Genomic DNA, 15,979 nt, shown 5'->3' on the forward strand with positions numbered 1-15,979 from the left:
CGCCATCTTTCAGTACTTCCAAAAGGAAGTAATTAATATTTACTTCCAAAAGGAAGTACTAAAAGACAGCTCACTAAAAACGGACCATATGGCCACGTGTGATTAAAATTTAGAAACCAGATAGCTCTAGTGGCTAACTCTGGAAGAAATGCATCCATCCGTTTTTGCAAATGTAAATTTGGGGTAAAAATATCGCACTAACGGGTTCTGAGAACAAGTCATTGGGAAATGACACCCACACACACAACTTCCGTTTTCAGATTTGTGGTACTCTTTGCAGCAAAAATGTCAATACAGCATGCATGTGTGTCTGCGCATAAGTGAGGAGTCCCATAACCAATTCATGCTGTTTATATGAATACGCACGTGCATACTCACGGGCACGCAGGCAGAGGCCGAACGCATCTAGATGCAGAAAGCATACTTGGAGGTAACTGGGCATGGTGGCATCTTCACTATGTTTCATGTGTACCACTTGCATGCGTCTCAACACTCACAATTCAGTGGTGAGGGTTACAGTAGCTAATTCAACCCCTCGCGCTTGTTAAAAAAGTTGTGTCAAGTTTGGTTGTGGGCAGAAGGAGTACTTAAAAAAAAAAAAAAGTGTGCACTGTTACGCTGTCCCAGAAAGGCTTTCGATTAGTTTGCTTCAGCAACAGGTCATTCGACACACCACAAAACACACAAAGAAGGTCTATCGCCTCCAAGCAGCGATCGCAAGATGTCAGTTATCTGTATGTCACTTCACTTTCTGCACCTGCCAGACCTGGGTGACAAGCTGAGAGATCACATTTACTTCGCTCATGAAGTACTTTGGTCTCTTGGCTTTGCAAACTACCTCCTGCTCCTCTGAGAGAAAAGCTATAATTAAAACCCTGAAGGAAGAAAAGGAGGGGGGGGGGGGGAGAAGAAGGAGGGAGGGAAAAAAAGAATGCATGCTTGAACTTGCACTGACAGCCCCTCATGTGACAAGCATTAAGGACACTTCTGTGCTTTCGACCCATATTTGATTTGTTATTAGGCTTTTGGCTCTATTTTGTGTCAGTTAATTAGCTACCAAATTCCAGATGACAATTTGAATAGCAGATTGAGTATGCACGTTGATGGTATCTGTTGTAAGCAATGTGTGAGTGCTACATTTTCTAGATCTATGTACGTGCATTGCACACCCACCCACGTGCATGTAAATTCATGCACACACACACACATATATCCCCACATAGGTAGCAAAGAACAGTTAATTCTCGTATCTCTAGTGAGAATGAATTTAATCTCCATAGAGCTCTACTGCACTTGGAAGATAACCAAATATCTACAACTTTTGCCTTTTTAGCTCAGCATGATGTTGTATTGAAAGCTTCACACGGAGAGATATAATGAGGAATGAACTGCACAGTGATGAGGCTTTAACAGTGTATAAAGTCACTGATTTCTGAGTGAAACCACAATTACTAATTTGAAGCACCAGCTAATTAAAACCACAGCTATGTATTTAGCCTCTTGTTATACCTACTGCAGTTTATAATTATGAGGACCTCTTTATCTACTCAATTAAAGTTCTTATGATTCAGGCAGGTTGTGTTTGAACCTGCAAACCCTGCAGACACCGCAGGAAAGCATATGTCTGTCTCCTGATGATTTCATGTATTCTTAGCCTCACATACTTGTTTTCATACAGGGAGGGAAAAAAAAGAAGACTAATGCCACAAAGCAATTCTTAAAATCAGAAATATGAATTAATAATGGCTTTGAGCATTTCAAGATCATTCACACTCGGACTGAATAAAGGCTCGAGAATGGTTTATAAACAGAATGTAAAGCCACCTGAGTCGCTGGGGCTCAGCTCAGCTAGATTTCCACTGGCATTTTCAGGTTGGAAACTCAAAAGCAAAAGCATTTTATTTCCTTCCTTTTACAACACTGCCTAACATAATGAGATCACTGTCTTGGAAGCATTTGCCAACATAAAGCAATAGTATGTGACTACAGTCATCTTGACAACTGCATTTTTTTTCAGAAAGTCTATTATTTCATGTATTGGGAGGGGACAGGCAGGAAATTACGGTAAATTAAAGCCACCTGCCAAACTGTTATTACAGATGACAGGCTGCACTGTTACTCGGACAACGTGTCCACGCAGGTGCATAAGGAGGATGCCCTGAAAGAGTATCTAGACTTGGGTCCATGCGTGCTATATACCTGCAACTCCCCAGTACAATTCCTACGAGCGAGGACAGGACCTCGCTTCCATCTCTTCCCACAACCCTCTTGGACGATGCAGCTGAGTCAGTGGCAGAGGGCATCATAATTTGCAACTGGTAGTACGCTTCTCCCTCCCACATCACCCCCCGCTGGTATGGACCACCCCTCACCCACTCCTAAAGCAAGGAAGGAATAATACCTGGGGTTTTGCACTTTAAGCTGCCCCTCAGGGTCAGGCCTAAAGGCATGATCCTGGACCCACAGCATTAGGACCACAACTTTCTACCACCCACGCTCCTCGAAGGGGTATAAAATGTATTTTGGCTGGCTTCAACAGTCCTAAAATTGCATGACTGCTTCAACAGCATTAATTTCTAAGAGCCATGCCTTCCAATCCTTAAAGACACGCTGGGTTCAAAGTCAATAGCAATGGCCTCAATGGCAGCAGGGTGCAACTCCATGTGAGTAATCGGTCCATAAAGAAGCAGTGCCATCCCACTCACTGGAATGATTCGCTCAAGTAAGGATTAGTTGTTCAAGTAAGAGCACAGGTTCTTTACCAGCTGAGTGTGATGATAACCCCTGGGCATAGTCTTGTTAGAGCTTCAGGGTGCAATTCCACCCCCATTCAAGTCAACCAGAGTTTTAAAATTGACTTCAACAGTGCCAAAAATTCTCCCTTAATGTGTGAATACATTATTAATTCAGGCTTAGATAGCTAAATGCCGTCTGGCTCTTTGCTCAAGCATGCAAATGGTTCAGAACCGGTGGGTGGTGAATTGGCTAGAGGGGCGCACCCAGAGAGTCGTGGTGGATGAGTCAGTTTCGACCTGGAAGGGGGTGGGCAGTGGGGTCCCGCAGGGCTCGGTCCTTGGACCGATACTCTTTAATGTCTTCATCAGCGACATGGATGAGGGAGTGAAATGTACTCTGTCCAAGTTTGCGAATGACACAAAGCTATGGGGAGAAGTGGACACGCCGGAGGGCAGGGAACAGCTGCAAGCAGACCTGGACAGGTTGGACAAGTGGGCAGAAAACAACAGAATGCAGTTCAACAAGGAGAAATGCAAAGTGTTGCACCTAGGGAGGAAAAATGTCCAGCACACCTACTGCCTAGGGAATGACCTGCTGGGTGGCACGGAAGTGGAAAGGGATCTTGGACTCCAAGATGAACGTGAGTCTGCAGTGTGATGAAGCCATCAGAAAAGCCAATGGCACTTTATCGTGCATCAGCAGATGCATGACGAATAGGGCCAAGGAGGTGATACTTCCCCTCTATCGGGCGCTGGTCAGACCGCAGTTGGAGTACTGCGTGCAATTCTGAGCGCCGCAATAAGACTAGAGAACCTGTACCTTTTCAACCTCCGCAAGAGAAGGTTGAGAGGCGACCTTGTGGCTGCCTATAAGTTCATCACGGGGGCACAGAAGGGAATTGGTGAGGTTTTATTCACCAAGGCGCCCCCGGGGGTTACAAGAAATAATGGCCACAAGCTAGCAGAGAGCAGATTTAGATTGGACATTAGGAAGAACTTCTTCACAGTTAGAGTGGCCAAGGTCTGGAACGGGCTCCCAAGGGAGGTGGTGCTCTCCCCTACCCTGGGGGTCTTCAAGAGGAGGTTGGATATGCATCTGGCTGGGGTCGTCTAGACCCAGAACTCTTTCCTGCCTATGCAGGGGGTCGGACTCGATGATCTATTGAGGTCCCTTCTGACCCTAACATCTATGAATCTATGTCATTTGGAAATATCTGTATTTCTTCCACACTCTACCATTCTAGGTATTATGTTAAAAAAATGTTAATTTTGAATTTTCCTCTCCCACTATGACATAAAAGCTTTAAGAAACCCCTGCATCTAAAATATCTCCACAGTAGGAAATGATTGCTTATCCATCTAGGTTAATGACTTCTTCCTCTATAAATGTGTTCTTCTGGCCAGAATGCGCAGCACCAAACTCGCCGGGCCTTGCACATAAACTATAGAAAACCACATACTTTACAATGCATACAGATTAAAACAGGAAATGATATCACACTTTCCCTGAGCCAAAGAGTGGCACTTTGATTTGAGCTTAAGATCATGGTGCAACAGAAAATGAGGAGGGTATTATTTGTAAACTCTCTATGCAATCAGATGAGAGCCATTTTCTTTGCTTGCAAGGTTTTAGCCTATACTTTCTTCTAGATACCACTACCAATGTCAGAACTCCCTTAATCTATTTGCATTAATCTTGATAAGATTTAGCAATCCTTATAGTCCTGAGGTTTCAAAACTCAGCTCAGTGGCAGACTCTTTTCAAAAGGGGATTAGAGGAAAAGTAATGGTCACCACTTGGTGTTGGAGGGGCATTAGATGTTGCTACTCCTATTATTATTACTAGTGGTACTATTATAACAATTATATCACTTTTATTATTAATTTTATGACTCTACGTATTTGCTTGCTTATTCCAATTAATTTATTATGCTAGTAAGCAAACAAGGTTCCAATGCAATACAACTGCAAGTAATAAAAATCCTATAAACACACAGTATATGGTACCTCCTATCATGTAAGCCACTTAATATTGGTGACTTTGACAGAAATGTTATTATTTATTGTTTCCTATCTGACATTAAGTCAAGCCACATGCATATATCAAACAAAATTTGGCTCTTAAGCTTCAAAAATCTGACTACCATGCATCCATCTCTCATTCTTCTAGGTTACTCCAGCTGTATTCACTGTGCAACATTGCTACGTTGCTAGATAAGATGGTAACGCTGACACGGTAGCATGTTAATTGGTGTTAACTATGTATATAGCAATGGCCCTTTAAAAAACTGCTAATAGCTTTAGATAATTAGATGCATATTTGCAGCTGATTATATCCTAGAGTAAATATATGGAGATATATATGTAGCAACATATGCACATACTTCAGCAAGCTTTGGCCAAATTGTCAAGTGAGTAAGAGCCAACAAAGCAGAATCCTCATAAATGCATGTGCTGAATTGGAATTAGCGCAGGAACACAATTTCACCAAAGGACTAGTCACATAACTATGCAACTAAGTAACCTCCAAGACTTTTCAGTCTACAGACACATTGTTCTGCAAGACAAAAATAAGGAATTTGCAGTATGGGACAAGCCTGTGATTATTAGTACTTTTACTATTCCTACTAGTACTACTAATTCATAGAGCATTGCCCACCTAAATGTCGCTTTGCAAACAGTATAACACATTTCCTTCCTGAACCCGATGGTGCTGCAATAACTAACACCAAGTAGAGGGAGAAGTTGGCTGAAAGGAAAAAGTTACAATGTGAAGGCAAAAGGTGAAAAAAGTATTAGTTTGGGGGGTAGATAGTAAATGATGTTTTTGGGTGATAAAAGAGAGAATGACTGATGTGAATTAGAAAGACATTGGACGTGAAGGGAGAAGGTAACAAGAAGACTGAAAACTTTAGAAATAGCGTTGCTGAGTCACCAACTGTCAAAGTCAAAGGAGGTAAAGGAGAAGGTTTTGGGGAAGGTAAAGAGCTGCACCATTTCAACATATATATAGGTTTCCTACACAATATATAGGAATGTGTCCCAGACATAGCTGAAGAGGCAAGATTAGGCTAGAGGCTAAAGTTTGAGATGCTATGGTTTGAGAATTTTTGACAGCGCTGTGGTAGTTAACATTGTGGCAGTGGAAGAGATCTCTTAAATAACAGTTTGACAAAGAGAATAGGAGGGAAATGAAGACAAGACCCTGAAAGACATCAAAACATTGGAGAAAAGAGGAATCTAAAAGAGTTCAAGACTTGGATGAGCAGTCAGTGACATGCAGAGAGAAAGCAAAGAAGAGAGTGATTAACTGTCAAATGCAGCAATGCTACCAAGAAGAATTAGAACAGAACAATCTTTGACTTAGCAAGCAAAGACCATTAGCAATGGTGGTAGAGCAGAAGCCAGATTTGGAAAGAAGAAAGAGCTGGAATATATATACCTTAGTTGATTAGTCTATAAGATGTATATCTACACAGTCAGAGAGAACCCGATCAAGGACAAATGAGTGACAGAGAATACCACCCATTAAGAAATTAGCAGTTGCTATGTATCCATACACAAAGCTATGTACATATCTAACAAGATACATTACAGCTATACATTAACCTACCTCTTGGCTTATCGATGTAATTTATTTTACTAGATTTTGTATTCCCCTTTAAAAATACTGATAAAGAATAATGGAAACTATCTAGAAATAAACCGAGGTAAAACTAAGGCAAAGTAATACCGTTTAAACATTGAAAGTCCTTTCTCAAGGCTGCTACTTCCTAATTCTGTCTTCAAGATATCAACATAACGTTCTTTGGTTATCGTGGAGGTAAGTTGACCTATCCCTAAAGTTCGGTCTTCCTTGAAAATGGAGTCAGAATACAATTGAAGACTTTCAGCCTTTCAATAGCTCAGATGAAGGCAACAGGACAATTTCCAATTCTTAAACATAAGTTTTGTTGGACTGGGGTGAGAGCATTGGCAATCACTTTTCAGGGCAAGGAAAAAATATAAGCCAAAGAACTTTTGCAGTCTGATGAGTTCTGACATGGGAATTAGGCTAAATTATACCACCAGTTAGTCACGAATAACCGGTGTATGAGTCACAGTGGTATAATGGAAGGCCAGATTCACCACCGAGTTCCTCCAAATTTATTTCAGTGCAGTGCTGTTGATTCCAGGAGAGTTTGCTCCAACATAAAATTGGAGTTTCCCAAAATTGTATGAGGTCTGGCAAAAAAAAAGGGCTGCTCAGCAGACCCGGATGATCTGTCACACCGGTGTAATGCTGTGAATTTCCCAAGGGTTTTTCCCAATTTATAGCTAAATAAGTGGAAATAAGGGTCTTTATTTTCATTCCAATTTTTAACATGAACACCAAGCTAAAAAAATGAGGTTATTACAAACGCAGTCCTTTAAACCAAAATAGTGGCTAGTTAAATACACCTCCTTTGTACATCAAAAGCCATTGCTTCACTTTAAAAAGATACATTTCATGAGCAAAATTACAATTAAAATAGCAAACCTCTTCTCCCGTTAATCACCAACTCTCACTACCCCAGATTATATTGTTTTGCTAATCTTACTGCTTAACAGAAACCAATCAAGCCACACTAGTTATGCCAATTAAAAATCTACACAATTTATCACATATATTTCACATGTAATTATTTAATGTGGTAATTCTCACAGCATGAGCAGTGAAAATATCTATCACTGAACTTCTCTAACACTTCAAGATCACATGTTTTTCAAGAAATATAAAATATTCCATCTTTGATGTTCAACAGTTAGGGAAACACTCAAGATGGTCATCAGTTATCTACATTTATGGAGGGAAATCTCTTAATGATTTGCATTAAAGACAATGCCACTTACTGCAGCATGTTTGATACAAAATACAGGAGATTAAAGTCTCTGTACAAAATAACACCCAAGAGACCCATAGGCAATTTATGGAAATTTAAACTGCGAGGTTAAAGGAATGGCTTATATTTGTCACATTATTCATTTTGTTGAAGTTTATTTTTTTCCTAAGCGCTTAGAAAAAAAAATATTTTAGCTCAGTCTGCCCATTTCGGTATTATATAGTCCCAAACTTTTCCTTAATATAGATTTGGGAGGAACAGATTCTGGGGGGATGGATAGCAAAGATAGGTTCACAAATGGCAAGAGCTTAAAGAAGAGATGATGTTTCGAAGGGGGCATTTATTGTTTCCTGTATCGCAGCACATTGTCTCTCGATATGATTAGTTATCAGTCTGACTTATCAAAAACTGGTATGAAATAAAGCGCTTACACAGTTATGCTTCATTGATGTAAGCTAGGGGAGCATGAAAATCTCCATGAAGTTGGGTAATTGATGTGTAAATCAGAGCTCAATCACTCTGTAATAGAAATGGTCCCACTGAAAATATGGTTGTTGAACACTAGTGCATAGGGGTGAAAAAAATGAATTGAGTCAAGATAAGACTTATTTATTAAAAATGATAATAACTGCAATTTGCACAATTTTCTCTCCAAGAGAGAAGCGCTGTCAGAAATATTTATATGCCAGCTACAGACCAGTATATTTGGATATCCTTAGTCGGCAATAATTAACCGTTTCTGCTTTATTAAAGTGCTTGGGGACACCATTACGGATGTTTAAAAAGCAAATTAAAAAAACACATTTATTGTCTGAAAGGCGACACATGGAAACGACATCAGCGATTGTAATTTGGTTAACGATTTGTGTTCAGGGTATATTTGGGGTCACTATTACAATCCTCTTGTCAGCTCACAGTTGCTATATGGGGAACAGCAAGATAAACACTGAAAAATACCTCATCAAAAAGAAAATGAAACCCCAAGAAAAAAATAAATGATTCAAGTAGGACTGAATTTGTGAAAGCAATTGAAAGGCAAGTACCCACTAAAATATTTGTTAAGTAAAAGAGTTTCCCCAAATGCTGTATGTCTTGCAGAGTTTACCTGATAGGTAAATAAATCCAATAAGAGAACATTAAGCCAATATTTTGTTGTAAACTGATACCTTTTAAGGAACTCCTAGAAACTATCCCCGAAAAGCTTGAAATTCATAATACTAGTTATCGCTTACCATACCACACTGGTAAGGGGCAACACATTATGTACACGTTACATTCATTAAAGGGACCTGGCACTAAATAAAATGCATGCAGGATAAAGGATTTGGATTAAGAAGCTGTGTTAGATTTGGGGGGGCTGCTAGGACTCTAAAGGGGACTGCAACCACTGCGGGGGGATAGGAAAAAGATGGAGTTTTGGACCAAATTTCCTTGCTTTTGTGAGATTACAAAAATGTGACTTTCATTTTTTTTTTCCAGCCAGTGTGTTGAATGGATCTGTTTTGGGATGCGATGATCTTCAGAAATGACATTGTAACAACGAACCTATTAAGGCTTAGCTAAGTTCTGTATTACAATTCATATGCATTCAGAGCATATATCCTAACGACTTCTTAGCTGCCATTATACTTCAAATGCATATTAACAGCAGCCTTCAATGCATTTGTATATTTTGGATGCATAATACAAAATGTGTTTTGCTATGTTTTGTATATTCTCCTTAATATACATTTACAGCAAACACCGTATGGTACCATTTCAGCGTATACTTGTGAATATATTAATAGCATATATTTGCATATTTCACAAGCATAATAACCATGTATTATAGTAAAAGATTTTCTGAAAAATAAACACTACTGTTTTTTTATTTTTAAATCTAAATATATCTCAACTCTATTAATTAGAACAATTTTTATATGTGCCCAGAATTTCTATATTTAGATGCTAACAGCATTTTAAAAGATGAAAGATATCTTAAAAGATATTTTAAAAGGATGGATATCCAGGCAAAAAAAAAAACCCCAAACCCCCACAATAATCAGTTAGTATTTAACATTCAAGGACTATGTTGATAAATGCAAGCTGAATCATATTTTTTTAATTGTCATTTTTGACTACTACCAATATGTTTCATAATTAGTCAAAAAATCTAATTAATACTGCCACTCAAATCTTTGTACATACTTACGCACTGTTTCCCCCCCCACCAAACAAAACTCCTTGTTTTACTGATATTTCCTTAAAACAATGCCAAACAATCTCTGGCTAGCAGGAATTAAAGTGAGCATTTCAATATAAAACAATCAGTGATTAACATATGCTCTTGGAGCTGGATGAATCAGCAGACTCAAATGATGAAACATTTTTATCAGAAACATGCAATCTTCTATTGCTCTAATAAATTCACTCATTTACTGCCAGGTACCTCTACTCACTCAAGCATATTCCACATGCTGTGTGGCTTTTTAACCACATGCTCTTAAACTTCAAATGTGCTCAAGAACAACAATGCAGGTAAATTAACAGTGTAATAGGATTACTTTTGCTTTCATTCATCAATTTTCGGCTGAAGGAAAAACGCACATAGGCCTTTGTAAGTAGTAGAGAGATCCACATTGATCCAAAGCCCCCAATATGTTGGCAAACAATGTTAAAAGTCTAATATAATTTAATTTATTGTTATTTAGAACACTTCTTGGCGAAAGGAATTATCTCCCAATAAATTATTCCTATCTCAGTTGAAACCCTACTTAATTGCTTCCATTTATTGTAGTGATATCTACTGGAAAGGAAAGAGATGATCAAATGAAGGGCTCCCTCATTTCAAATTCAAGCAAATATGCATCCTTTATTCAGTGCTGCTATAAAATATATTGTCCGTCTCACATAGGCAGTAGCAACCTGTGAGAGCTGTAACCGTTTTATGTTAACACAAGACATTGGGGTCATCAACTGAGAAAGATCCTACAAGGCTTCTGCTTCAAAATTTTAGGTCTCTCTCATAGGTTCATAGATGCAGGGTCAGAAGGGACCTGAGCAGATCATCAAATCTGACCCCCTGCCCTGGGCGGGAATGAATACTGGGCTCACATGACCCCTGGTAACTTTAAACTCATATGATCCCAGGTAAGTAATTATCAAGCCTCCTCTTAAAGACCCCCAGGGTAGGAGCCAGCACCACTTCCCTTGGAAGCTGGTTCCAGATCCTGGCCACCCTGACTGTGAAGTAGTGCCTTCGGATGTCTAATCTAAACCTACTCTCCAACAACTTATGGCCATTATTCCTTGTTACTCCAGGAGGTGCTTGCGGGAATAGGGTCTCTCTCATTCCCCTCTGGTAAGTTTATAGATGTCCACTAGATCCCCTCTCAGCCTTCTCTTGTGAAGGCTGAACAGGTTCAGGTCCCGTAGCCTCTCCTCGAAGGTTTTGCCCTGTTACCCCCTGATCATGTGGGTGGCCCTCCTCTGGACCCTCTCCATGCTGGCCACATCCCTCCTGAAGTGCAACACCCAGAACTGGATGCAGTACTCCAACTGCGGCCTGACCAGTGTCGCATAGAGGGGGAGGATCACCTCCTTGGCCCTGCTTATGATGCATCTGTGGATACACGACAAGGTGCGGTTGGCCTTACTGACCGCATCCTCGCACTGGCGGCCCATGTTCATCTTCGAGTCGATAATGACTCCAAGATCTCTTTCTGCCACTGTGCTTTTGAGAAGGGAGTTCCCCAGCCTATAGGTATGTGGCTGGTTCCTACTGTCCAAGTGCAGCACCCTGCACTTGTCAGTATTAAATCCCATCCTATTCACATCCGCCCACCCCTGTAACCTGGCCAGGTCCAGTTGTATCCTGTCCCTCCCTTCAAGCATGCCCACCTCGCCCCAAACCTTGGTGTTGTCAGCGAATTTGAACAAGGGGCTTTTCACCCCCTCGTCCAAGTCACTAATAAAGAAATTGAACAGTACGGGCCCGAGGACTGAGCCCTGGGGGCCTCCACTGCCCACATCCCTCCAGGTCAAATATGACCCATCCACCACCACTCTCTGGGTACGGCCCCTCAGCCAATTTGCGACCCATCTGACTGTGTAGGCATCAATGCCAGTCTCCTAGCTTTTTAATGAGAATGGGGTGGGGGACAGTGTCAAAGGCCTTCCTGAAGTCCAGAAAGACTACATCCACCGAGACACCTGCATCCAATGATTTTGTGACCTGATCGTAGAAAGCAATCAGGTTGGTCTAACAGGACCTGCCCCTAATGAACCCATGCTGGTTGCTCCCGAGCATCATCCCCCCCACTGCTGGCCCATCACAGATGTGCTCCTGGATAACTGTCTCATAGAGCTTCCTTAGGACCAAAGTAAGACTAACAGGCCTGGGTCCTACCTCCTCCCTTTTTTAAAGATGGGGACCACATTGGCCTTCTTCCAGTCTTCTGACACCTGGCCAGAGCACCATGTGTGCTCGTAAAGCCGTGCCAGGGGCCCTGTGATGACTCCTGCCAATTCCCTCAGCACCCTGGGGAGGAGAGCATCTGGACCTACTGATTTGAACATGTCCAGCCCCTCCAGAAGTTCCCTAACTTGCTCCTGGCTGTCTCTCTCCTGATTACGTCCAGAATCCTGGGGGGTGGGGGTGGGGGAGATGTCCCGGGTCCTGCACAGAAGAACAGAGGCACTTGAGGGAAAGGAGCTGTCGTCATGCTTTATCAACTATGGTATCATTTATAAAGAATATATCAATGATGGATGATCTACCAGGTCCCTTCCGACTCTAGAAATCTATGAAATCTATGAATATCTGTTGTGATAAATAGTTCATTGATTGCTATAAAATCAACAAGACATCAGGTTGCTTACAAGTAAGACTTAGAACCATTGTTAGCATCTTCTACTGATGTGCGCACAAGAGTCCATAATACATACAATTCTTCATGTTTATAATGTGCCTATAAATGTCTATTAAGCGTTTATTAACCTTTTATAAAGGGGATCTTAATACAAAGCACGAGAAGACAACCTTTAGCTGAAGCAGCAGAAGGGCTTATTAGGTATATTAGAGTTTATGTCCTCTCTAGAGGATCAATTTAACTTCCGTCAACACCGGGGGTTGGGGAGGGAGGGCGGGTCATCATTAAATTCACTGAGGGTCAGGCAACGACCAGACATTTAATGGTGATGGGATTACAGACACAAGGGTAGGTATCAGAGTGCATCCAGCAGATGGCAACAGTGACATGCTGGTACTAACTAGTTAGTGCTGCGGGGGCCAGCTTTCTTGCAGGCATGCCACAAAGTCAGTCCTGCCCACTCCGCAAGAGTCACACCAATCCCGTCCCCCTGCCTGCTCCACTGCTCTCTTCTGCCTATCTGATGCTGCTCTCCCTGCCCGATCCCATATTTTATGAAAAATGTATTTCATCTCAAGAATCAGCTTGTGCTTGCCGTAGCATTTGCAAGCATATTTAATACAATAGTTAGAAAACGTGAACCGTTTCTACGAGGATTTATAAGTTAATTACAAGTCGCTCTTTCTTCAAGGGTTAAAAACCACAACGTCACATCTGAAACGGTTTGAAAGCTTAGTTACAAATTCTTGGGCCCAAGAGTGCTGCTATGATGTTCCTTCCACCTCAGATCCTACCCCTAACACAGAGGATCCTTTTTTTTTTTTTCCTCAATGATAAAAATCTCATGATAACAACTGATCTAATGAGTGTCAGAAATACCAGTGAAGAAAATCTCTCAGGGAACTGCTGATCTAGGCAATTGGAGGCCAACATTTGCAAGACATCGGACTGTGAAAAACAGGCATCATTTCATCCCATCCTAAGCCTTCTTTGGATCCAGGTCTCAGAAACTTTATTCAAGTAGCTCCATTACTTACAGCTAGACATCACTCCTGGTACAATTCAACTGCAGTAATTGGCGCTATACTAGGGATAAATATGGGAAGTAAAAAGAGACTGTAGCCTGTAGCAGAGCATGTGCGTCTGAGACATGCCAACACCAACTGCACTGGCACCACTGGCACGTATATGAACTCTGTGCAGGCACATGCGTGTGTATGTGTGTATTAAAGAAGTGGCATATGGAATGACATGAAGAAATTTTTGATCATCTATGCGGTCCTCCAGATAAGAAAGTCGGTATTCATGTGTTTGTTACATGACATCATAAAATGGCTGAGGACAGCATATCTTCCACAGGAACATGATCTAAATTAATATTGGCAATGCGTGACAGCAAAAAACTTCACATCTTCCTCATCCACATCTGAAGCACAATGAAGTAATTCATCTGAGAAATGGGACAACAGAGAATAACCAGTAACATAAGGGAGTGATGTCATGTGACCTATGGCTTGGCGCTGTGAAATCCTGCGATTTTGAAAGCCAAGCAAGGGTTGTTACAACGGTGCTTAAAAAAAATAAACATCTGCTCCTACCATGCGCTGCTTAAGGGATGGCGTTAACTCAATACCTGTCACCCTTTTCTTTTTGTTAGTGCTGAACTAGTGCCTCAGAAGGATGGTGGGACAAATGCACTAATAAAAAATGTCTTCATTTGAGTGAAACAAAAACCCAAGGTCCTGCCTATATGCATTAATAAAAGATTCAATTGTGGCACGACGTTAAATCCAATTTCCAAATAAAATAATCATATTTTGCCTACATAACTGGGCCTGACATTTTCCTTGACTTCCTTGCCTGAACACTTCCCCTGTGCTTTGAAAAAAATGCTCAATTTTACTGTAGATAATGGTATTTGACTTGCGTGTACAAGTCAGATGAGGTAGTCTCAATAGGCTCTGGATCTTTCCTATCTCATGTTCACGCTGCAAGGCTTAGTCACTATAAATGCAGGTAAAATGGAGGTCTTCAGATGGATGATACTACAGAAGTATGAAATATTCATCAGCAACAAAATAACTCTCACTATTATCCTCCCGTGGGTGGAGCAGAGCCTGGAGGATAGAGTAATTGATAGAACAGCAGATTCTCAATCTGCAAATCCTAGGTCTGGGTCACTGCTCTAGAATAAAAGTTCGTGCAAGGAGAAGTCTTTTGGAGAAATATCCTAATGGAAATAAATTTTCAAACATGGTTTTGCATGCACCAAGAATATGCAAACTCTGGTACAGTCAAATGCGCACTTTTGTGCACAGTAAAAACCACTGGCTCAAAAATATTGGTGCAAGTTCAGAAGCAGGTTCAGGTTTCTTCATCAGCTGGACTTGGTAAGCGTTTTTACTCTTAACTTCCTTGATTCATTGAGTAATGTATAATGGACAGGTAGGCCAAACTACTCCTACTCTCTTGTGTGCCCAGAAGGTGACTCAGAATCAGAACCTTGGGCATGAACAAAGACAATGGATTTTCCACAACCAGAATTAATGCCTTGAATTATTACATATTGCAGAGTTAATTGCTTACATTGCACATCCTTCATAACAATATTTTGTCCTTCTTGCTGTCAATCAGCAGACTAATAATATTCTTATTTACATAACATAAAGATAACGTGTTATTCAATAGAAATGTGTCCTACTTTAAATTCCCTGCTCTCAACCACTTGTCTAACAGAAATATTATACTATGTAAAATGCAAATATTCCAATGCAATGTTAGTAAGTTGAGTCACATTTACTGGAGCCTGGCCAAGTCCCTAACACATTGCATTATTTTCAAAAACAAAAAAACGAAAAAAAAGAAAGAAAGAAAGTATCAGTGTATGAAAATGCAAACCAGCTTCCATCCTGCTTTAATGCTGGCTTAACATGAGAAGAATTTTAATGTGAATTTGTTTAAATATTAAACATTACCACTTCTTCTTTTGATTATTAAATTATTATTAAAGCTAAATAGGAACCTGTTTACAATCGCTTTCCAACAAAGTTCCCATAGTGCTTAGGTCAGTGCTCCTAATAATAGCCCTTTGGCCTTCTAGACATCTTTCCATTTTATGACCCCAAGCATTTCACAAACAGGAACAAATTATGGCTCTCAATAGCCCTGGGAAGTAGTTGATACTATTTTCAAGAAACTAAGGCAGAGAGGAAAAGTAACATGCCCATGGTCAAGCATTAGGCAAGTGACAGCTGTGGGAGTTGTGACTCCCGGTCCCCCAACGTCACTGTAAGACCACTTACAAATGACGGCCATTTTCACCAGTAGACTTTGACCTGACAACAAGCAAGAAGACTTTTAAGTACATCTGACAGCTGGTACTTCACAAGAAGGAAGCATCTCTGTAAATATCTAAAATACCGTGCCATCTACAACAGGCCATGTTCTCTCAGGGCATGTCTACAAGTGCATTTACATCGACTGAAATCCGTTGCGCATTAAGCAGGAATAGGCTGGTGTCTACATGTGCAGG

This window comes from Alligator sinensis, unplaced genomic scaffold, assembly GCF_000455745.1.
Source record: "Alligator sinensis unplaced genomic scaffold, ASM45574v1 scaffold207_1, whole genome shotgun sequence".
In the NCBI taxonomy this organism is placed as follows: domain Eukaryota; kingdom Metazoa; phylum Chordata; order Crocodylia; family Alligatoridae; genus Alligator; species Alligator sinensis.